The 24,186-nt window shown below is 37.3% G+C and overlaps 2 long non-coding RNA genes across 5 annotated transcripts in view; one reads left to right on the plus strand and one right to left on the minus strand.

The window, feature by feature from the left end:
* Positions 1-15,212, plus strand: part of LOC109456798 (uncharacterized) — a 40,130-nt gene extending 24,918 nt beyond the window's left edge. Inside the window, exon 3 of the long non-coding RNA XR_002138921.2 lies at positions 14,787-15,212. This is a non-coding gene — a long non-coding RNA (uncharacterized LOC109456798). The remainder of the gene's footprint in view (positions 1-14,786) is intronic.
* Positions 15,213-15,393: 181 nt separating this feature from the next.
* LOC141571728 (uncharacterized) lies at positions 15,394-21,399 on the minus strand. 4 transcript variants are annotated; one of them, XR_012496808.1, is made up of 3 exons: positions 20,520-21,380; positions 19,957-20,120; positions 15,394-17,020 (listed from the first exon to the last, which is right to left on the minus strand). It is a non-coding gene; the product is annotated as an uncharacterized LOC141571728 (long non-coding RNA). The 4 variants fall into 4 exon arrangements; XR_012496807.1 differs by having other exon boundaries at positions 15,394-17,023; positions 20,520-21,379; XR_012496806.1 differs by lacking the exon at positions 15,394-17,020 and having other exon boundaries at positions 19,007-20,120; positions 20,520-20,640; positions 21,081-21,375.
* Between the last annotated feature and the right edge of the window lie 2,787 nt (positions 21,400-24,186).

Raw genomic sequence — 24,186 nt, forward strand, 5'->3', positions numbered from 1 at the left:
GGTTATCATAAACTATCATTTATTACTTATCTGGTAAGGAGGCAGGGACAGCATAAACCTGAAAAACAGATGGTAGGAAATCAAATTATAGCTGGATGGACAGTACGTACATACATTAGTCTGCTCAGGCAGCTATTGACAAAATACTGCAGATTGAATGGCTTACGCAACAAACATTTACTTCTCAGTTTTGGAGGCTGGGGAGTCAAAGATCCAGGTACTGGCTGATTTGGTTCCTGGTGAGAGCCCTCTGCCTGGTTTGCATTGCCCTCAAATGGCTGAGAGAGCGCTGTGTCTCTTCCTCTTCATATAAAATTGCTAATCCCACCAAGAGGGCCCTAAACTCTTGAATCCTCTAAGCCTAATTATCCCCCAAAGCCCTCTCTCCAAATGCCATCACATTGGGTTAGAACTTCCACATATGAATTTTGGGGAACACAATTCAGTCCATAGCAGTGCATTAAAGGTCAATGAAGGTATCAGTGACTTTATAATACAAGCACAAAGATGAAGACCTTTTCTTGCTTTTCAGCATCTAATTTATATATACATTTTTTTTTACATTATCTCTGAAACCACAAGTATATATATATATATATATATATATATATATATATATATATATATATATATATATCACATTGATATCAAGTCTGGAAATAAGGTCCCTGATGGTGGTTTCATCACATTATTGAAAGTTATTTATTCTACAATTAATTTATTCTCCTACCCACAATATAACCTTTTAAAAAATAGTTGTGATGAATTTACTTTCTACTAACTCACATAATTCTACTCTGTGAAGTCAAATTTACTTCTAACATGTTAGAAAAAAAAAATCTATACCTTCTGGTACACACAGTTAGAAAGTGAAAATGGTGGACAAATATGATTTGGAAAGACTCCCTTCCTACTAAAATTCCTGGAAGTGATGGACAAAATGAAACAACAAACTCCCCAGATGTCAGAAACAAAGCAAGAAACCAAAGCCAAAGCCGTAAGTGTGAGCTGAGGCTCCAGGGACCCGTGGGGTCATTAGCCCTGGAGAAAGGCCTTTGGAGATGAGGATGGGCATGGGAGAAGGCAGAGTCAGGGACAGGAGTTCTTAGACTCACTGGATAGGGAAGCCAAAGCCAGTGCCCCGCAGAAAGCCTAGAGCCTCAGGAGAGCTAGAAAATCTTCAATTATTGGTCTGTAGAAGAAGCACAAGGACGTTTGCTATTGTTGAGCCCTAGAGTGGTCCCAGGCCAGGGAAGGGATGTCATCTTAGAGAAATTGCCACCAGCCTAGGCCACATATTGAGATGTCTAAATTTACACTATTTGCTTAGAAATTTAACCCTAAGTCCATTTTCTTGGAAGAACTCTCTAAGGCAGTAAGTTAGCATAATAATAGGTCCAGAGCCTTGAAATCCATAGGAATCTTATACAAACAAATGCAAAAACATTCTGTGAGGTCATTTTCACAACCCAGGTATCAGAAACTGTAATAGTCTACTAGGGCTGCCATAACAAAATACCACAAACTGGTTAGCTAAAGTAACAGAATTTAAGTAACGGAATTTGTTTTCTCGTAGTTTGGAGACTTAAAGTCCAAGATCAAAGTGTTGGCAGGTTTGTTCTCTCCTGAGGCCTCTCTCCCTGTCTTGCAGATGGCCTCCCTCTTGTTGCCTCTTCACATGGCCTTTTCTCTGTGTGCATGCATCTCTGGTGTTTCTTCCACTTCTCCTAAGGACTCTAGTAATAGTGGATTAGGGCCCCACCCTTATGAGCTCATTTAATGTTAATTACTTCTTTAAAAGTCACAATGGGGGTTAGAACTTCAACGTATGCATTTTGGGGGAGGGAGGACACAATTCAGTCCATAACAAAGCCTCTCTCTGAAAAAACTGAACCCATTGAAGACGAAGTCACAACAAACAAACAGCAACAAAATGTTATAAACTACATGAGGAACACTACCAAATGGAGAGTCATCAGAGAAAAAAATAAAGAAAATTAGTACCAAAACAAGTGCAGAAAACAACAAAATCGGTTTTCGAACGTCTTTGTTGACGAACATTTCAGTTTACGAATGCCATAAATTTTATGGATCTATGGTATCATTAGATAGTAAAATTCATGCTAAACTTGCAGTTTTAGGGGTTGATTTTAAAGATCTGGAACAGATTAATCCATTTTGCATTACTTCCTATGGGGAAACTGCACCTTGGTTTTCGAACATTTCAGAACTCAAACGGTTTTCTGGAAAGGATTATGTTCGAAAACCAAGGTACCACTGTAAATAAAATGAATGAAGAGATTTTAAAGAAGATTTGAAAACATAATGAAACAATTGCATACCATGGAAATAAAGAATAGGCAAATTTGAATAAAAAACAAATGAAAGGTCTAGAACTGAAAATTATAGTCATTAAAATCTCACCGCATAGGTTAAATAGCATTTTAGACACATACAAAGCGAAAATTAGCAAACTGGAAGACATGCATAACATGCATACAGAAAATTACGTAGACTGAAGCACAGAGAGAAAGAGATGGACAAGATGAAAGAGTAGTTCAGAGATGTGGAAATAGAATGAGAAGGTCCAACATACATCTAATATGTCTCAGAAATACATGGGGTGAGAGTAGAAAATGGGAAATGGGGAATATTCAAGAAGGAAATAAGAATTTTCTATAATGGAATACAAGAGTCTGAAAATTGAAGAACACCCAAACAGGTAAAACAAAAACAAGTATATATCTACTTTGAGAAAAATAAAGCCATTCTATGAGTTCCACAAAGGAAATCTCAGTAAATAACAACAACAAAAATTGGCTTCATATAGAACATATTCTTTGATCATAATTCAGTAAAATTAGAAATTAAAAACAAAATAATAGCTGCTAGGAAAATGAAAATGACCATAGTATCAATAAAGTCTGAATAATACAAAATATATTAAAACACAAGTTGAATCTTTTTAACTATTTCATCATTTCAATATACACAAGAAAAGGAGTTTTTAAGGTATTTGTCCCTAATTATTTATCATTATTTATAATTCTGGTTTCGTAAGGAAATAATTTTCCTTTGCCTCATGGCTATTCCTGAGGCTATTTTGCTAGCTTCTGTCTGACTTAATACTAAAGGACTATGTGTATTTTGTTGGTACTTTACAAAGTGCTTTCGCATATATTCTCTCATTATCTAATTTCTCCCTCTTGGTGATATAAATCAAAGATGAATTTATAACATCCTTAACTAGTGTGCAGATCACTTACCAATTTGCAAATGAATAAACACTGCTGGAATCAGAGATTTCTTGCCAAGTGATTTCACTTTCTGTCACAGCACATAGATTTCATTCAAGTAAGCTCAGTGAGTACAGCCTTACAGAGGAAAACTACTGACATAAAGGACTGAAGAGCTTGAAGACAGTATTTTCCCACTGATATTAAATATTAGATACATGTTATAACAGATTTGTTTAATTGATTTAAGAACAGTCTGGTAGTGGAGCAGAGACAATGTAGATAGAAAAACTTATTTTTCCTTTAAAATCTGACTGAAAATTAAGTAGACTTAAGAATTTATAATATTTTTTGCAAAAAAAAAATTTGTTAATTGACTTAGAAAACATGATAATTTTAACTTTAGACTCCCTTAAGACCTAAAATTCTATTGAGGATTCTGTTCATGTAATTTCTTTAATGTATCACCCATAAAGGTCTGGTTTGGGAGAATTTCATCTCTGAGCATGTTTGTAGTGAATTCTGTTTGCTATTCCAGATAGACAGGACACTGTGTCATCAGAAATATTGCAGAAACCCAGTAGCTTTCTTTTTTTCCTTTTTTTTTTTTTTTTTTTTTTTGTTGGTATATGTTACTGAGGTGTCTCTGTTCTCTGTTGTGCTGTTTCTGCAAACTTGATGTAAACTCTTTCTATTCACTGGCTTCCACAAGAAATATAATCAGACCAATATCCTTAAAGATGTACTAAAGGTTTGTGGTGGCGTCACGAGGGGTTACCTTCCACCCTACACCCCCATTGAACATCCCTTGTCCTTGCATTCTTCCCCTCGTCCCCAGACACCAGGATTCATCTTATGAAGATACACTCCAAAGAGAGAATTGCAATAGAAATTATTTTTAAAATTTAAAATTTGGCAAAGTAATTGAGGATATAGTTCTGAGCAAGGCTTGAGATCCTCATGAATGTTCTATGACTTACATTCTTAATATATTTTGTTCTAAAGTTTTCATGAGACATGAAGATGGTCATCATTATTCTTTGACTTTTCATTGTTCTTTCCTAATTTTTTCTTCTTTCTGAAACATAAATGTATCTTTGAGATAATGGCTATGTATTAAAGTTATATCAAACAACTATCTTAAGGTGAAATCAAATAGAAGAATGCACTATCTTTGGAAAATTGATTAAATCCAGATTCTCTAGTGAGAGATTTAAATAGAAATTATTTTAAATCAAATTCACCCTGGATAAGGGGTCTACTGCTAAAACTGGGAATATCTTTTTTAAATAGAATGTTTATTATACTTTTTTGGAAAACATCTTTAATATGTATAACAAGGTGTTAATGTCCTAATATCCAACTGTTCTTTCATATCAATAAAAAGGTAAACAAGTTTTAAAGACATCAAACAATTTGTTTGCAGGGAAAAATGATTGATAAACATACACAAAGTTCAAGCTCAGTTATAATTGAAGAAATGAAAACTTCTAAAATTGAGAAGTGAATTTTCCTCTTTCATGTTTCCAGGAATGAAAGTATTTGTTGTGGGTGTGGGAAATTTGCAGTTTCAGGTACCATCAGTAGGAGTATAAATTGATACAAACTTTTAGAGAGCAATTTGTCAGAATGTATTTAAACTTTAACATATAAATGTTACTTTTAAGTTTAAATACATCCTTTGATCTTCCAATTCCATTTAGAAATTTATCCTATAGTTTTTTTACACGAATGAACGAGAATAATCGTTACCACATTATTTGTAAGTAGCCAAAAACCACCTGAAGGCCCATGAGTTAGGATCTGGTTCTCTTGTATGTTACGGCACATCTGTGCTTGCATGCAGATTTTTAAAGCAAGGAAATAGACCTATATGTGCTGCTACAAAGAAATCCAGATAAATTGTTTTGTGCAAAAAATAAGCAAGTTGGAGAATCTATGTAAGATAGTCCTATTTGTCTAAAATAAATAAATATTTTATGTATATGCCCTGGAAACAACACTGGGAAGTGGGAGAGTAAGAAGTATTTTTGCTTTGTACATATTCTGTCCTGGATCATTTATTTTCTTTCTTTCGTTTTGGTTTTGTCATCGTCGTCATTCTGTTTTATTTTTGTTTCCTTGTGCCATGAACACATATTTTTCTTATAAAAATGTATAGCTAATGCAAGTCATTTTTACCTATATTAGATATTTTGTTTTAATTTTCCCTAAATCTTCTGGGAGCCACAACATGTAGGCTTTTTCCAAGAACAGGAACAAGAGTAGGTATATCACACCAGTCCCTTTTTCTCTTTCTCCCTCATGGCACCCCTGCTGGGGAGACTCTCCTTTAATAGTTGACTAAAGAGATAAAGGTGCTCCCCAGGTCAGAAGAAGCCGCTTAGGGACATGTGCAACCCAGGTCTGAGGGGGAAGTGTGCTGGAAAAAAAAACTTAAACGTGGTTTTATAAAGAACCTATGCTTATATGTGGCACTTTGTCATTTCCTCTCAAACTGTCTCACGCAGCAGCTATTAATTACAAGTAAGGAAAAGTAGAGAGGAATTAAGGCACAACATTAAGCAAGTATTTTAAGTTGTCTTTTGTAGGAGACGTCCAATTCACATAACTCTTCCAATTCTAGCAGGAACAACCAGAAGCAAAAGTATTTTGCTTCACATCATGCAGACGTCAGTTATATGTAGACAAAAAAATATTCATGCTACAGGAAAATGGCTTTTGCAGACTGAAAAGCACCTGTGATACACTTAGAAATACTTCAGTGAGATTTTCTGTTATTGGACTCAATGCACTGAAAAAAAAAAAGAAACAACAGGAAACAAATAGGTTTTTCTAATAGCTGTTTTATTTACTCCTCTTACTTTCTCATTTGATTAATTTTTTTTTTTCAAACTCCTTTTAGGTTGAAGTTTATTTTAGTAGGCAGTACCTTGGTTGAAGCTGCTTTTCAATAGGGAGGAGGATGGATTAAACTGCCCTTTTCCTAACTGCAGCCCTCCCTTCTCCCTAATCTCACTGTAGTTTCTTAAGAAACGAGGCACTTACATATCCCAAGGGGTTAAATGGAGATTTCTGCTGCAGAGGAGAAAGTAGAGAGTTTGCTGCATTAATCATTTAATAACATCAATCACACATCCACTTGGGCAGTTAAATTTCTGTTGAACAAAGTACAGAAGTACCTGGGGAATGTCTCCCTCTTTGTAAGTGGTGTCATTAGACATCTGTCGTGAAGGCCTTGTAAAAATAGATTTTGGGCTGCAAAGTTGTTTTAAAGCTGACACAATGCTAGGCACATAGTGAGTAATATTCTGTAAAAATTACTGAGTAAATAAATTCCACAATAAATTATTGTACCAATTCCCTAAGCAGACTATTAATTACCTTTTATCCAAACTCGTGTGCTCATTGCAGCAATTATCTTCCATAAGTACCATTCTGACTTTTCAGATCCATTTTCAGAAACTATAATAGGTCCAAATTTTTGCTCACGTAAAATCCATATTGCTGATCCATGTTGAAAGGTCTTCTAATAATTGGTTCTTTTCCCCCTAACTTCCCTTTAAAAAAATTATTGTATATTCATATTATCTTTGCCAGCCTGGAACACACACGAATCTGCCTCGTAATCTGCTTTCTGCAGCCCACATGCTGCCTGTGCCATCCACAGTGACTTTCACCTTCTCCTTTACCATCCCAGATCAGTCCCATTCTGCTCTTGTTGTCATTTGTCATCCCAGCCAGCCTTGCCGAATGGAAGTACAGAGCACCATATTTACAATAAGAACTTACAGAGAATTTTATTTCTGTTTTACACAACTTCATGTCAATTCACTGCAGTTTTAATTATCTCTAGTGGAATATAAGCACATTGGAGGCAAAGGTTGCTTTTATGACTTTCTCACGCTCACCAAAATGATAACATTTACAAGAGGCTTCATGACCTCGTTAATTTCAAAGGGTATGATACTATCTCAGAAAAACATCAAAGTGCCTTAGTTTAAAAATTAAAAGAAGTATCATATTGATGGGTCATCAATACCATATTGATGAGTTAATAATGAAAAAGTATCAAATATTTGCAAGTCAACCTAAAACTATAATGAAATTCAAATAAAAGCCCCAATTGTTATAGATCTACATGTTTATTATTTTATTAAAATATTAAGAAGAAGCATTCTAAAAATTCATCTTAAGAAAAATTTTAAAAATGTATTAGGGAGGATATATCATATCAGTTATTATACCAATATTTAAAAGGTAAAATAATTAAAGCTGTGGCCCTGGTAATATAATAGATACATAGATCAACAGAACATAACTGAGAGTTCTAAAATGATCCATGTACACAAGGAGAACTTAGTTCTTTCTAGAGACAGCACTTTGTATCAGGGGATAAGGGATGATTTATTCAATAAAGGTTGAAGTATTTGATTAACCCCTTGGAAAAATAAAAATTTGGATCCCTACTATATAACAAAATAAATACCAGATGGATTAACAATTTCAAAGTAAGTCAAATAAAAACAAAACAACATATAAAAGTATTGGTACATATTATAAGCAAATAGTTCCATAATTTATAAGAAGACAGGACTTTCAAAAAATGATGCTAAAGACTGAAAATAAAGAAGAGAAATCCTGATAAAGTTTTAAAATTCTTCATAAAGATACTATAAACAAAGTTTAACAATAATAAACTGACTGAAGAAAATATTTATAATATGTAGGGCAAAGAGTTAAATATTCGACATACAGTCTTTTTAACAATCAGAAAAAGAATGCCTTGATAGAAAAATGGGCAAGGAACTTTTAAAAAGCAGCATAAAAAAAGAATAAACACAAATGGCAAACAAATTTTTTAAACTGTTTTACCATCCTAGTAATCAAAAAAGTCTATCTGATTGGCAAAGATTGAAAAGAATGATATCTAGTGTTGGAACGGATATGCAAAAATGGAGCATTTCTATACACTGCTGGTGGAAGTATAATGTTGTACAATCTCATAGAGTGAAATTTGGCAATACATCTCAAAAGTCTTTAAAAGGATATATCCCATGATTTATACATTTTATTAGACAACATAGGAAAATATATGCATAAAGAAATGCTTATAACAGCTGATCATTATTTTCCCCAAATATTTGGGAAAATATGTGTTATTTAGGAAAATCCCAAATAATAATAGCTTAAATAAAGTAGGAATTTATTTTCCTGCCATGTAATAAAGTCCCAAGATAAGCAATCCATGGCTAATATTGTAACTCCGTGATCAACAGTAACCCAGGTTCCCTCTATTTTGTCTATAATCCCTTCAATATGAAGATTTTACCTAGTGGTCCAAGATAGTTATTTGATCTCCAAGCATCTCATCCATACTCTAGACAGCAGGAAGATAAGGAGGAGAAAAGCACAGCTCTTCTTCCTTCTTTCTTTTTTTAAATTACTTTATTGGGGTGACAATGGTTAGTAAAGTTACCTGGGTTTCATCAATAGTAGATCTTTTTAAGGATAGTTCCTGTAAGTTGAACATAACATTTCAGTTTGGTCACATGGCCACAGTTAACTGCAAAGGAAACTGGGTAATAAGCCTTTATTCCAAAAGGCACCTGCCCAGCTAAAAACAATCTTGTTACTAAGGAAGAAGAGAAGAAGGAATGTTAGGGGTCAACCTGCAGTTTCTGCCACGTAACCAAAATGTTGACTCATAAATGGTTCAACAACAAATAAATTATGGTACAAATAAATTCAGTCAGTGAGATACTATACAATTGTTAAAATGTTGATATGGATCTATAATTATTAACATGAAAAGAGATGCACAATCTATTATTAAATGACAAAAGCAGTTCATGAAATTATTTTTATAGTATGATCCTATCATCTATTATTTATCTATCTCATTGCCCTTGCATATACTTTATGTATCTTATTTATGTATCCATCCATCCATCCATCCATCCATCCATCCATCCATCCATCCATCTTGAAGTGCTTTTTAGTTTCTAAATTGATAGAATTTCTAAGTTATCTTGTTGGTTTTAAAATTTCTGACTATATTGCATTGTGATATGAAATGAATACTTTGGTATTTGTTGTGACTGGATGGTGGTCACTCTCTGGTAATTATCTGTTTTCCCTAATTATTGGGGGCGGGATTCTGTATATATCCATTAGAATGAGCTTTTTGATTATGTTGTTCAACATAATTAATTATTTGTAGGCTTTCTATACCAGTTTCTGCAAGATGTGTGTTAAAAATACCCGTCATGATTGGAGGATTTAATAATTCTTTTAATATGTATCATTATTTGTCAGAGGGCATACAGAAAGAATTTATATTTATATTCATGTAATCTCTATTTTTTAACAGGGGAATTTAATGTTTACATTTATTAGTATTGCTAATAATTGGATTTATTTATACAGTTTTATGTTTTTTATTTCCATATTTTTTCTTGCTATTAGGTTTTTTGTTTCTGCTTCCTATTGGATTAATTGAATTTGTTCTCCTTTTTCCCCTCCAGTGTTTTGGAAGATATTCTATTTCATGGAGAGGTTAACCTTAAATTTTGAATATGCCACATTTAAGAAGGACTAAAAGTTAATCAGTAGCTATTCTCTCTTTTCTCATGTATATTGTCTAGTTTATTAGTTTCACTTGTTTTTAAAACTCTCCTCAAATTAGCCTTTGTTATTAGGATTGTAGGGTGTCCTATACATAGCATTTCTCTTTTTCTCTGAAATTCAGAACCCAAATGGAGGAAAAAAGGGGGGAGAGAGGCAGGAATGAGATTGAAAATCAAAATACAATATTAGCTTTATTTCAGAGAAAGTTGATTGGAGAAAGTGATTTTAGATCTGTGGCCAGATGGGCTTGCTGATACTTTATTTCCGAATTAGATAGATTTCTCCCCCGATGGCACGGGTGAGGCAACAGCAGGTCTCCCTAATCAGGCTGGTCGCTCACCACCTGGACACAGGCAGACCAGAATGTTCCTTCTCCGGGGGCAGGCGGATCTGAAAGGGCCGAGCCAAGCATGTTGAGGTCTTTCTCCTAAACTTTCCAATCCTTCTGCCTTTAGGGGGAATGGTTAAGGGGACAGAAAGAAGTTAAGAGTGTTTTTATAGCTCACTTGCAGAGCTTGAAGTGGAACTTTTTTCCTTTCTATGAACATATGAGTATGAGAGGGAAGTAATTGCTCCTCTAACAATTATTACTATTATTGCTGTTTTGTTAATACTGTTTTCTATAGCCTCTGCTTATGGCTGATTTACTGGGAAGCTAATGTTTCAGCTTCAGGGCCTTTAACTTGATGGATCCCTCCAAGGCTCTGAAATCAGGAGGAAGCAGCAGCCCCAGGAGAATTGGAGGAATGAAACCCTGCTAGGTCATTTTTCTCACCCTGTCGGTGGTCTTGGGGCCGTAGGAAAGGGCATGGGCCTTGGGCAATAGTACCCAGTGACAACCTGCTCTGCGAGGACCCCTTGGAGCGTCAGCATCTTCCTCAAAGAGAAGAATCTGAGACACAGCTCCACTCTCAGCTTGAGGGCCATGTGACTTGGCACTCGCTGCTGCTGAGAACTGCCCGGGCAAGGTAGGGGGTGGGAGGGAGGGATACTGGGTGTGGTGAAACCCAGCCGACCTTGATCAGCTGGCTGTGACAGTGAGATCAAAGGACTGAGGTTATCTGAAGACTCCCCCCAATGCCGATAACGAATGTGAAGCTAAATAAACTTTTCTAAACTCGGACGGATTTTAAAAAAGAACAAATTTTGACCACATATGTTAGAAGAATGTTTTATCTTTATATTTCTTTATAGAGGATGATATTTAAAATTCATTTTCACATCAAGAGGTGAGCAAAGAGTATGCAGCCAAAAAAATGTAGGGAATAAAATGTACTATAGAGGAGGTGAAATTATAATTAAAAGAGTATATTGTATTCCTGCATTTTGTGAGGTTTTGTAGCATTTAGCTACAATTTAAATTTTTATTTGTTGTTATTCCTATTCTTATTCTAAGGAAATGTAAACTTTTGTTCCTAATTTTCTATTAATACTTTCCTTAGAAAGGGTTCCCCAAATTGTGAAAGATTTAGGTCCCACTAAACAATGATCCACCCTTGTTTTTCAGTTTTACCAAAATATTTGCCGATTTCTTTTCTTACCTATGCTCCTTGTTCCCCAAGTCTTTTTTCTGGGCCCATTTTCCTTCTTAATCAAGTACATCTTTTAGTAGTTCTTCCAGTGAAGGTCTGTTAATGGTAAACTCTGATGGGGTCATTATTCAGCTCTTGCTCTGGAATGAAGCTTGGCTGGGTAAAAAACTCTATTTGGGATTTTCTCCCCTTTTAGCACTTAGACTTGTTATTTCACTTCTGGAATTTGCCATTGATGCAGAGAAACGTACTTTTTCCTTTGAGGATGATGTGTCTGTTCTCCCTGTCTTTCCTCCATCTTTTGTGCTCTGTAGTTTCACTCGTCTGTCTAGGTTTGCATTTGTCTTTAACCTGCAAGGCCTAAGGTGTGCTAGAGTCTGAGGACAGATGTCCTTTTTCAGTCCTGGGAAAGTGTCATTCTTTAGCATTTTATCTTTTAAATTGTTTTTAATAAGGCCTGAGCAGACACAAAACAACACCTTAAAAATACAAGTATACAGTGTAAAGAATAATGGAAAACAAAACAAAGCAAGAATAATACTACAACACTTATGTACTCACCATTGAACGTAGGAAAAGAACAAAAAGAGCAACACCTTTGCTTTTAGGTTCCCCTGTGTGGGCCCCCAATCCACTTGCATTCACCATTTCTTTGTAGTTTCACAAAGAAAATACATTGCTATGCGTGTTTTAAAATGTATCTATGGACTAATGCTATATATGTTCTTCAATTCGTTTTTTCTGCTCAAAATTATGTTCGAGATTCTACTATGTCATTGAGTATAGCTGTAATTTACCCTTGCTCAGTATTCTGTAGTATTCCATCACCCACATTTTATTCATTCCACTTACTGTCCATGAACTTTGGTTGGTTTCTCGTTGTTACCAGTGGGCATAGTGCTGCTTTAAGCACTTTCATAAATGCTTCCTGGAACAGGATGATTTCTATAGAATTTATACCTAGGAGTGGAATTGCTAGGTCATAGAGTACAGGCATCTACATAAAGCAAAATTGGTTTCAAAAGTGATAGTACTAATTTACACTCCCTTCAATACCATATGGGAGATTGCCTTGCTCTACACCCCTGTCAATGCATGATAGTTTCAAACTTAATATGTGACAATTTTGTGGATATGTGATGCTAAGTCATAGTAGAATTAATTTGTATTTCTATGATTGGCATTGAGATTGAGTGACATTTTATATGCTTATTGACCATTTATGTTTTCTTCTCTATAAAATGCATGTGTAATTCTTTTGACCCCTCCCCCCCGGTTTTTATTGGTTTGCCTTTTTCTTATTGATTTGTAAATTTTTTTTACATATTCAGGGTACTAATCCCTTGACAATTATATATTTAGCAAATATCTCCTCCTAGTTTGTGGCTGGTCATTTCTTTCTCATTATGGTATCTTTTGATGAATGGACATTGTCAATTTTAATGTAGCCAAATTTGTCAATATTTCCTCTGTGGTTTTCAATTTTGATTTCTTGTTTAAGAAAAGGTTTATATTTCTGATATCATAAAAGTACTCCATATTGACTTCTAAAATTTTTTATAATTCTGTGTTTCACATATGGCTCATTAATTTAACTAGTGTTGATTTTTGTATATGATGTGATGAAGTGGTATAAATTCTAATCAATTATCAGTGTTTGTTTTTACATGTATATGTTCTGATCTCCCATCTCACTTGTTATATAAAAGATATATTGTGGGGTGCAGCAAAATGGTATTCTGAGAGAAATTTATAGCCTTAATATTTAAAGGCTGAAAATTAAGTAGTTATGTTTCTAAATTTGAAAGTAAAAGAAATAATAACAGAAAAACCACAAAGGAAGTAGAATAAAAAACACTATAAAGATAAGAGCAGAAACCAATTAAATAACAATTATATAAACAATAGGTAAATTAAACAGAAATCATATTAAATATGGAGAGGCTCAAGGAAGGTAAAATATTGTTCTTTGAAAAGTAACAAAATAGATAAACTCTGGTCAAACTTGTCAAGGAAAAGAGAAAAGGCACAAATAAATATTAAATTGATAAAAGTGTCAAATTCAGATGTTTTAACAGGGATTAAAAAGGTAAATAAATGCTTTTCATTAACTTTATGCTAATATGATTGAAAATGTAGATGAAAACAATGCAAATTTCCAGAAAAATGTTTATGGATTTGCATCTATCTTGCTAAATTCTTTTATTAATTCTAATAATTTCTCTGTGGATAATTTTGGGTTTTCCATATAAAACAATCATACAATATGTGAATTGTAGCAGCGTTGTACTTCCCCCATTATCTCTTTGAATGTCTACAACTTTCTTTCTGGAATGCCCCTTGGAAGTATATTGGAACTTCTCATTCTGTCTTCCACATCTCATGACCTCTCTTTCATATTCACATCTTGTTATTTTTGCTTTGCATTATGGGTGATTTATTCATACCTGTTTTCAGGTGACTATTTTACGTGATAATTTAACTATTCACTGAGTTTTTAATTTGAATAAATCAATCTTTTATTTCCAGAAGTCAAATTTGGTCCTATTTCAAATCTGCTTATTCAATGCTCATATTTTCCTTTTGTTCTATTATTATTTCAATTCCTTCTTTTACCTCTTTAATCATTGTACACATAGTAATGTTTATAGTCTCTTTCAGAGTGTTCAATTATCTATAGTTCTTTGGGTACTAATTTTGTTGATTATTGAATCCTTTGATTCATCCTCATTTTCTTGAATGGTTTGCAAATTTTTATTGTGAGCTCATCTTAAGCAGTGGTGGTCTTTCCTATGGGAGCTCTGTGTACCCGAGATTATGGATTTGCCCTGTAGTGTGGGTTTTCATTTGGTTTTGCAAGGGTCCCAGAGTTTCCTGGGTCCTTCACCAAATTTGCTTTTTCTTGCCCCAATTTTTTGTTAGTGTATCAGCTGAGACTTCTTGTGCTATAAGGCTAGTGTAAAATTTGATTCCACCCTCAGGCTTGGGGTTTTAATTTCTCAGAAGAGATGTTTCTTTTTCCTTCATACTCAAAGCCTTGAATATTGCAAGATTCTTTGCTTTCTTTCCTTTCTGGAGTTCCATTTTTATGGACTAAGAAACTTTGCAAGAGTTTTCCCTTAATTCAACTTCTTACTTCTAGATATGCATCTTGAGTGGACCCAATGGCATCTTTTATTTCCATGTTTCCATGTGAGGTTTATACCCCAACTCCCATTCTCTAGGTGCTGGTTCCATCAGCTCAAGCTTATTGCTCTAGCTCCAAGAGAATGTCCCTTTTCTCCTTCTTAGCTTAATTATCTACTTTTAAAAACACAATATATTTGTGTATTAGCAATTTATTTTATTTTATTATATTTTATCCAAAATATCTATGTGTTTATTGCAGGAGGGTGCCTGCCTCAGTCCCCATGTTGCTGGAACCAGAAGTTATAGAAGAAGTCTTGATTTACACCCAAATGAAATCTACATTTAAATAAATATACTCCATTGAGTGGGATTACAGATGATTTTAATTTTCTATTAAAGCCTTACTTTTATTGTTTGGACTTTGTACAATGAATATAAAATAATTTTGCTTTTGGAAATAGTATAAAATAATTTCAATGTTAAAAAGAAAGTTTAATGAAAACTGGATTAGGGTATCATGTTACCGTATAGTTCAGAAGTCATTTTATTCTCAATTGTCTATGTTAAGCAGGGGGAGAGGTCACACAAAGTTCTAAATCATTGCTTATTTGACTCTAAAATTCATTATAGTGAAACGTCACCAATTCAGACTAAATGATGGAAATGAACCTAAGTTAGTTGAAAGCATGGATATTTTTAATGTTTTAAAATTTCTTTAAGTAAATGCAATAAATAGAACAACAAATAGTGTCAATGAGGAAAGGTCCTATGTTGTATAATAAACACATATATTAGTTGGTTTATGCTTAAACAACTATATTAGTTGTTTTATACTTCTACATAGAAAAATATTTCCCATTCCCGTCTCTTCTCCTCAATCCTTATATTTACTAGTTACTGTTAAGTTCAAGTATCTTTGAATTTGATGGACTGATACTGTTTAAATGTTTATGTTCTCAATTTTCTAATGATATTTGTTTCTGTGTCTATCTGGGGGTGTGAGAGCTTATACGTGTGTTTGAGGGAGACCATTGGGCATGTAGGGAGAGTGTCTGTGCCTGATTTTTAATCCTCCATTACTCTTTCAATGAATACATTTACTTTAAGCTTTGTCCCTATTCAAAGGATCATTAGTTCTAAATTATTGAGGCACAAATAATGTTTTTCTCTAAATGATTTGCCAATATGTATGTACTGAAATTTATTTAATTTGAGGGTTTTTAAAAATCTAATTCTAAAGTGGAGGGAAAATAGAAAATATTCCCCACAAATATCACATCAAAACTTCACCCAGTATATTGTCCAAACATTTCCCTCATTATCCCTGCTTCCTTCAGAAAGTCTTTACAATACACTTTATTAAAACAAATTCTGTATAGAACAAAAGATTGCCAGTATAACAAAATGTGTAAGACCGTTTCTCACAGTGGACTTTCAATAGAATATAAACATCTATTTTCTAGATGTTACAGTTTTTATAAGACCTTAGAAGAATTTTTAGTTTTTCTTATAGAAGGAAAGAAAAAAGAAGGAAGAAAAAAAGGAAGGAGGGGAAAGAATGAGGAAAGGAAGAATAAAACCTAATAAATTATTACCAAATGTAAATATATTTCTTTATAAATTTAGCATTTCCCATTCCCAATTATTGGTAGTCCCAAGCTAGGAGAACTAAGGAAATGATACCTATGTGTGGTTTGGGTGAAGCAGTAACTATAGTAGTGTAGAATAATAGCCTGGCAGTGTCTGACCTTGGAGTTTGACCCATCGATTGAGTTGGGCAGAAACGACAGAACCAAATTGAGCCTGGGAAATGAGGAGGGGGCACGGCAGTTCAGGCTTCACCTTGGATCTGGCGAGCATGGCCACTGGCCACAGGACTTGCCTAAAAAGCGGACTAGCTTGAGACCCCTACCCCCTACCCCCAGTTTAGAGTCAGACATACCTGAGTTCAATCCCAGATTCTCTATTTACTGGTTGCATGAGTTTAAGCAAGTCATTTTACTTTACATTTTTTCAGCATCCTACCCTTATGTTCCTACCTCATAGAATCTCTATGCACCCTGCCCTGTCACACAGCAAGCCCTCATTTACTGTTGGCTGTCACTGTTTTTGCAGTTACTCTAGTACTGGTGGTCCAGGCAGGCAGGCAGGCAGCATCAAATACCATTGTAAGCAATGAGCCAAGAGTTGAGGGACCAGACTGCAGTGCCAAGGGAGGGGGGAAGGATAAAACTGCCATAGTGGTAGGAGCACATCCGAACTCCTGGCTGGTCCAGAAGGACAGAGTGACAGGCAGGATTCAGGGCTGGTACCCAATCCCAGGAACCAAGTGGGCAACACAAAGTGTGATCTCAGCTACGAGGCACAGCACATACCTGGAAAACCAGCAGCAAAGGGGAATGGATGTCCAGTCAATAGCAGCTGGCCAGAGCTTTTGGAATCTACTCCACCCAATTAGCTGATGACTGCTCCTTGAGCCAGAGGGGTCTACACCTGCTGGGGAAAATGAATGGACTTTTTTCAGATTTAGTGTTATTTATTTTTGAACATATATTTACAAACCAAAAGTCAAAACTATATAGAAAGGTATACACAGGATGTCTTGCTTCCACTTTTCCTTTAGCTGACAGAAGCCAAATGAACTCTGTTTTGGGGGAAAACTTTTCAATTTAAAACTTTTCAATGTAAACCTTTTTAAAACAAAAGAAATAAATTAAATCATATCCTGACAGAATAATATAATACTGAGATTGCATGTCATATAAAGCTGGCATCTTATCCTTGAATATAAAAAAATTAGAAGCTGAACCAGCGTATCTGGAAAATACGTCTCAACTCAGCTATAATTAACCTAGTTTTAGATCAATCATGCAAATAATTTTTTTGGTAGTACAAAGAAATATTGAATATCTATATCTGATAATTTTAATAATCTTGAACTCTTTGGAAGTCTAGTGAAAAAGATTTTGCAATAGTATATTTCAGTTGTAGCACCTTTTAAACAATCCTAAGTCTATAGTGGTCACGAAGTCTTTCTTCATACTAGTCAAAAGTTCTGTGTACGCTCCTCTCCACAAAGGTCCTCTTCTGCCCATGTTGTAACAGACATCTTCCCCCACACTGCTGGCTGAAGGTCACTGGAGCATCATGATCGCTGTTTCTAGATCTTTGATTCTTGGTACGTGGACCGGAGAACTTTGCTTTCATGATGTCCAAGGCAAAATTCCCCGTTTGCTAAGTAGGGATCCTGAGAATCTCATGCTGTCAGATGTCCTTTAGCCCCAAGAGCAGAATGTTATTTTGCAGGTGGGAGGTTGTCTCACTTTCTCATTCCTGCACCAGCCACCGTGAAGTGCCTGCAGGTAAGCAGAGTGGCTGGCTCTTGTCTTGCTGTAATATGGTTCTCACAGGTGATCTTCTGAAATCACTGCCAATGTCTTGACATGAGAAGAATTTGGCTTAACGTCCTTAAAACAATGGATCGATTACTAAGGATACATTCTCACGCATAGGGACTTCGGGGCTGCTCAGGGAGGGTCTGAGAAGCTCGAATGTTTCAGCCATATTGGTCCCATGCCTTATTATCACTCGGCTTGCAGAGGTCATTCATTTATTCAACAAATGCTAATGGGGGACCAGGTCTTACGTTGGCCCTGGATATACAAAATGCAGGGTGCCTTCCTGGAGCACTCAGATACATACAATATAATAAGGGCTAAAACAGTGATGGCCACGAGTTGGTGTCATAGCTCAGAGGTGACTATTCCACTAGGTGTGTGGGAACTGTGATCAGGAAGGCGTCATAAAGGGAGTGACAGTTGAGCTGACTTTTGAAAGATAGTCGCTTTTGACCAAGCAGTGGGAAAGAGCATAGAAAGTAGCCAGTGTGAGGGCAGAGAGGTATAAGAGAACCCGGTGTGGCAAGGAGTTAGAAATGGGGTTTATCAGCGCAGACAAGTGGTGAGCCAGACACTGGAGGAAGTAGCTGGACATTCAGGGGAGTGATTTGCACAAAGGCACAGAGAGGAACAGGCAAACATATATCAGGGCAGAAAGGATGCCATCTTGACCAGGGCAGGGCTGTCCGCAGGGTCACCACACTGAGCTGGCTGGCCACAGGGGCTGATGGCTAGGAGGAAGAGAAACTGGTGAAGGAAAAGAGAAAGCACAGAAGAAGCTGCGGGCTGGAATGGTCTCAGAGAAGTCAGAGGAAGAGAAAAATAGCCATCAGAGCAGCGTGTCCACCAGAGCCGCGGGTCCATGTGCCTCTTTTTGTAGATAAGGAAGTTGAAGTCTCTGCCAGTGTGTGCTTCTCTCGGGTCAAAGACTCTGTCATATGCCATTGAAACTCCTACCCTGCCCACACCCCTCTGTCTTGTCATTCTTACTTGGCATTTACAAGACCTTAGCTGATCAAAATTGACCTCCCACCACAGCTTTCATAAGCAGGAGTAGAATGAGAGTCACGGAACACCATGCTTCAGTTTTCAATATATGTATTTCCTAATTGATTGAAACAGAAAGCCAAGAAAAGACAAGAGGGTTTTCCTAGAAGGAAAAAGTTCACTAGAAATCATAGATGAAACTTCTCCAGTGGTCAGGTTAGAGATCAGAATATGGTAGGGATTATGAAATAAAACGGAGGCAGGTGGATCAACTGTCCAGGGAATTTATCCATGGAAGGTCAGCCAGTTTTAACCTTGAACCTAAAATTTTTATGACTCCCATGAATTACTTCACATTAGTAAGATGGTTTAGCCTAGTTAATGATAAATGTATCAAAGGATAAATTACAACTTGCAACATTGTTTTTTCCAGACTAGTGATGTTTCTAGTAACAGTGTATCTATCTGTCTCTAGAAGTCTGTTATTCTCCTCCCCTCCCTCCCTCTTCTTCTCCCTCCCCCCTTCCCTTCTAGTTTCTTTCTTCCTTCTTTGGTCTCCAATGCACCTACCCTTGATGAGGCAAATTCTCAACTCCATGCACCCACCCATCTTTGTCATGCATCTAAAGGGACCCACATGGTCCCATGAGTAGGGTGGGGGGTCCTGGAGGCCACCGGTTCCCTTGACCTCTTCCTTCCCTCCAGTCTTAGTACCAGCATTCTTGGATCGTGAGGAAGATTCACTGCACTTCATTACCACCTCCAAAGTAAATGATGCTCCACATCATCCACTGTCCTCCCCAGCCACAGGATCATGAGATGAACTTGGCCTGGAAAAGCACCCCCAGTCTGCATTCCCCTACTTCCCCTCTCCCAGGTCAGTGCCTAGCTTGAGCTACCGAGGGTCAGCTGTAACACAGCAATGGCAAATCCTGAGATCCAAGCCTTTAGGAAATGGAGTGAGGATCTACACGCCTGAAATGTTTGGATGGAAAGAAAAGTATTTTTCAATATTTAGGTGTGTTTTCCTTTCCACACTCTCACCATTCCTACATAGGGCTGTTTCCGCAGGGATATTGTGCAGAGAACAGAGCTTGTCCCAGCACCGCAGCCTGCCCATTCACTGCAGTCATTCCTGCGTCAGCTCATCTTGTCTCTGGTGCACGTATCCTCTTCTTCATCTCCTCTTCTTCTGCATCAAAATAGGTCTGCAGGAAGGGATGCAAAATATATTCATAATAAGGTGTAAATGACTGATAAAAGCTTAAGGTATTACTCATTAGAAGCATGCTTGCATTTTGACAGGGCTCAAAGCCTTTAGAGAAAGGAATAAATCCATAAATCTTTAATAGGAAATTTTTAATTAGGTAGCAGGAGAACTGTTTGGGGTTAAGTGGAGTATACCTGACATCTATTCCATTTAGAAACCAAAACACACACACACACACACACACACCTTACCTATTTAATCCCAGGCAATATGTTATATGTTTTACATATACTCTCTCATTTAATTCTTCCCAATAAAAAAATCATTTATGGTAGATACTTAGTGTTACACATACATCCTGCTACACAATAAAGTTAAGAAAATTGTGAAAACTTACACAGCCCATAAATGTTGAACTGGATGTCACTCCAGCTTTTATAGATCAGGAGGCCCCAGGAGGTGACACCCTTCTCATGTGGTGGCAAGCAGTTTTCCGGCTCGCCTCCTGCGTTGCTTAGCTAAGGAACATATAGTACAGAGCTTTAAAAATCTTTTCTCATAAGTCATCTTAAAAAGCCCCCTTAGTCATCTTTGTTTTTCTCTGAACTCCCCAGAGTTTGTGTATGTCATCCTTATAATGATGTCCCGAAATGAAACACAGTGGCCTGGTCTATTTTAATTTTTCAGCCTGTGCAGGATGTAAAAAATAAACAGCATATGTGAAAAGTTAATGAGATTTTAAAAAATAAGTTCACTTAAAATAATCCATGGGCTTTTCCACGTGTATTCTTGGTCTAGTTTCAAGAACCACAGGAGTTTTTACTATGCTTTGGAAAAGGGTGAATATTTGCATTGTTTCTGTTGGGGTCAGTGGGAAACCAATTTTACAGAATCAGCTCTAATAATCACATTGTTTATAAACAAGTGCCATGCTCTACTAGTACAGACCAAGACTTACTGCGATGTGCCCCAGCTTTAAATAGGTTCAAAGCAACTCCACAACTCTCTTCAGTTACAAATCCCATGCCCACACGATGTTCCTTTAGCCAACAAGAACCATGAAAGTCTTACCTAGAGTGGAAAATGGGAAATCAGACAGCTTCTGAGAGAAGTAGCCCTCAGAACTTATTTACCCTAATACCATGTTTCCCTGAAAATAAGACCGAGCCGGACCATCAGCTCTAATACATCTTTTGGAGCAAAAATTAATATAAGACTCGGTCTTATTTTACTATAATGTAAGACCGGGTCTTACATAATATAATATGATGACCGGATCTTATATTAATTTTTGCTCCAAAAGATGCATTAGAGTTGATGGTCTGGATACATCTTAGTTTTGGGGAAACACGGTAGGTAGAATGGACCTTTTAAGAAAAATTTCCTAGACCTTTGAAGCCAATAAAAGAAGAAATTAGGAATCCTGTCTTTATTTTAAGTGAGTAGCCACATAAAAAGTGATGGTTGCTTAAGCTACATCATCATCAATTCTCTGCATTGAAATGATTTGAAAACACATGTCATTTTATTTGCACGTTTGTGTTCAGCCACCAAGTTTTCTTGACAATTAAGTGCATCAAGGCCACTGTGTGGGTGCAGGATTGTTCTAGGCCTTGTGGAAGATGTAAGAGAGATGGAAGCTAGGGGCATTGTCCTCCAGGAATTGATAAGCCAGCGAGAGAGGTGTAAGGTCCTTAATAAAGAATTGTATCAAACACTTTGTGCCTGGCACTGTGCTCAGAGCTTTGCAGGGATATTTCATTTAATCCTCAGAAACCCAGTGATGCAGGTGCTATTATTCTGGGTTTTATACAGGAGGAAATCAAGGCTTGAGAGGTTTACTGAACTCTCAAATAGTTGTGAAAATTATATGAGAAATCATAATGCATTCTACGAATTAGTATTACATTTTGTTTCCTACTTAAAAAAAAAGAAAAAAGAAAAACTCTAAAATAAAACGAAGCAAAAAAAAACAAAAAATCAGTAGCTTTAACAGTTTATTTTTCTCTCTCATTAATCAAGTCCAGATAGTAATGAAGCTAGCACTGCAGCTCCCTTTAAACAAATGGACATGGACACACCTACCTGCAAGGGATCCGGGAAATGTAGACTTTTTTTTCTTTTACAGGTGGTCATGTGCCCAATTAAAAATTGGGGCTTCTATTACTAAAGGTGAGGTGAGGAGAACAGATGTTGGGTTAGGCAGCTTGCTTTTTTGCCCTGTGTATGCAAAGTGCTGGGCACAGGATAAACACAGTAAATGTTGAGTAATAATGGTTATAAAACTCAAAGCAGCCTCCATGTGGCTTGGTTTATTGATTAAATACAACTACTTCGGCCTGAAGTAGTTTCCTCTTTTCTAGACTATGGCCTATCCCTGAATAGGGAACTGAGTAAGAGGGGTGTGTGAGGTGCTCCAAACACTGAGAGCACCGTCTGCCAAGGCCTGGCTCTCTTTTCCTCCTGCAGACATATGAGGTGCTTTGCCCTAAGTTTTGCACCTGTGGAAAGGTGGCCAAAAGCCAAGTCTTGCTGCCAAATAGGGACACTGCCCAAGCCCAGGCATTTTCCAGCCCAGGCTTCTGCTTTCGTCCCACGCCCCCTTCCAAGGACTGCAAAGGATAACTCTGCGTTGTGGCAAATGGCAAGGAACAGGGCAGCCACACTGCCTAACTCCGGGGGATGGACAGACACACTGACCCTACAGAGGCCTCCGTCAGGTCAGTGACAACAAACATGACACCCCTGGTGCTGAGCAAAGAGGACGCCCTTGGAAGGGGGCTAGTTGTAACTCATGGGTTGGTTGTCTTGACTCGTTGGGTTCATTTGTTTCAAAGAGTTTTCCACGGATCATCTCCCAAAGGCAAGAGAGAAGGCTCTCAGGCCACAAAATATTCACACTATATGGATTTGAGGAGTTGCCCTCAGCTTCTTAAAACATCTAAGCCATCTTTAGGTCTAAGATTCTATTATGAGCAGAGTTTGCTTGTCGGAGCAGTGGTAATGTGGGGGGAGCGGGGTAGAGAAAACTGGGTAGGACAGATAGGGTGGAGGGGATGGGATGATAGAGATAAAAGCTGGTTTCCAGCTGCTTCTTACATTGGTTTGGGCCAGGAAAAGGTGGAAGGAAAATGAAGGGAGAGGCAAGACCTTGAGCCTTCCATTTCCTCACCCCCATGTCTAATCTATGACCAAGTCCTTGCATGTTATCACTTTGCCATCTCTCCCAGAGAGGGCCACTGCCAGCATGCATGGTGCTTTGTGCAAATTAGAAAAAGACCCCTGTCGTGCAGGGAGGCCTGCGGGGTCTCTGCTCCCGCTCCCCACACAAGAACGCAGGATATGGTGAGGCCAAAAAGGAACACCCACGGAGCCATAGGTAGGGGAGTCATACCACTACGGTCTCACTGGAGGCTGGGTTCACTGGACGTGCGACCTGCTGTCCGTTTTGTCTGCAACCCACCGACGACTCTCTTTCACTCTCCTCCACTCTCCTCGGCTCTCCTTCGTAGCCGCAGCAGTTATATTAGTGGCTAATGGCTCAATGGCTACAGCTGACGGCCAACCAGCCCCAGCTGATGGCCATCTACTACCCGAGCCAGCACCCCTCCACGTGAGGCCGAGAGCCTGTAAACTACTTTCTGGGGCTCTGCCCCCAGAACCCCCCTCTTCCAGCGGACTCAGTCCTGTGCCAGGACTCAATGAGTGGCAAGTAAGGCTCTGGCCCCACTTATTGCAGCCCCCACTCAGCTCCTTGGCTGGGAGGGAGCCTTGGGCAGTGAACACATTCTTAAGTGGTGGACTCCATCCTTGTGGCCCCTCCTGCCCCCACTTACCCCCATCTCTCATCTCTCACTTGGACCATGCTTCTTTGTGACAGATAATGAGGAGAGCCATTTTCAAAGAGTCTCAAATTTAGACTTTGGTGTTATTGCCAAGTAAGGTTATACATTTAGTCCTAGAGATACAATGATTAGATGAAAAGATGTTCATCATATTGTTTTTAAATTTATGATCTATTTACAGACCACACAGCCTGTAGGGCATATGAATTAACTAAAGAT

Source organism: Rhinolophus sinicus, linkage group LG05 (assembly GCF_036562045.2).
Source record: "Rhinolophus sinicus isolate RSC01 linkage group LG05, ASM3656204v1, whole genome shotgun sequence".
NCBI classification, from domain to species: domain Eukaryota; kingdom Metazoa; phylum Chordata; class Mammalia; order Chiroptera; family Rhinolophidae; genus Rhinolophus; species Rhinolophus sinicus.